Consider the following 634-nt stretch of genomic DNA (forward strand, 5'->3'; position numbering starts at 1 on the left):
GTGATAGAAACCGTGAGTCTCTATCCGAAATGATATCTCGCGCCACCCCGTGGTGCTTAACCACATGCTTCACGTATGCTCTTGCTAATTTCTCCATTGACCACGTTTTGTTCATCGGAATGAATCTTGCGGTCTTGGTCAATCGATCGACAACGACCCAGACTTGGTCGTTCCCTGCCTTGGTTCTAGGCAATCCTCCCACGAAATCCATAGAGATTGAATCCCACTTCCACTGCGGGATTTCCAATGGTTGTAATAATCCTTTGGGTCTACTCCTCTCTGCCTTGACCCTTTGGCAGTTCAAGCACTTCGCCACGAATTCAGCTACATCGTTTTTCATGCCCGACCACCAGAAGTTTTGTTTCAAGTCCTTATACAACTTATCTCCACCAGGATGAACTGAGTAAGGCGTGTAGTGGCCTTCTTTCATTATTTGCTCCATTATCTTCTTACACCCTTTTGGTATCACCCATCTACTTTGGAATCTCACACTTCCATCTGGGTGCAATTCGAATGGCCCATGTTTTCCGTCGACCATCTTTTCCTTGATGTTTTCCACCCAACTATCCTCTTCTTGTGCTCGTTCGATCTCTTCAAATAGGGTTGGAGTAGCCGACATGTAATATAACCTTTC

This window comes from Ipomoea triloba, chromosome 16, assembly GCF_003576645.1.
Source record: "Ipomoea triloba cultivar NCNSP0323 chromosome 16, ASM357664v1".
In the NCBI taxonomy this organism is placed as follows: Eukaryota; Viridiplantae; Streptophyta; class Magnoliopsida; order Solanales; family Convolvulaceae; genus Ipomoea; species Ipomoea triloba.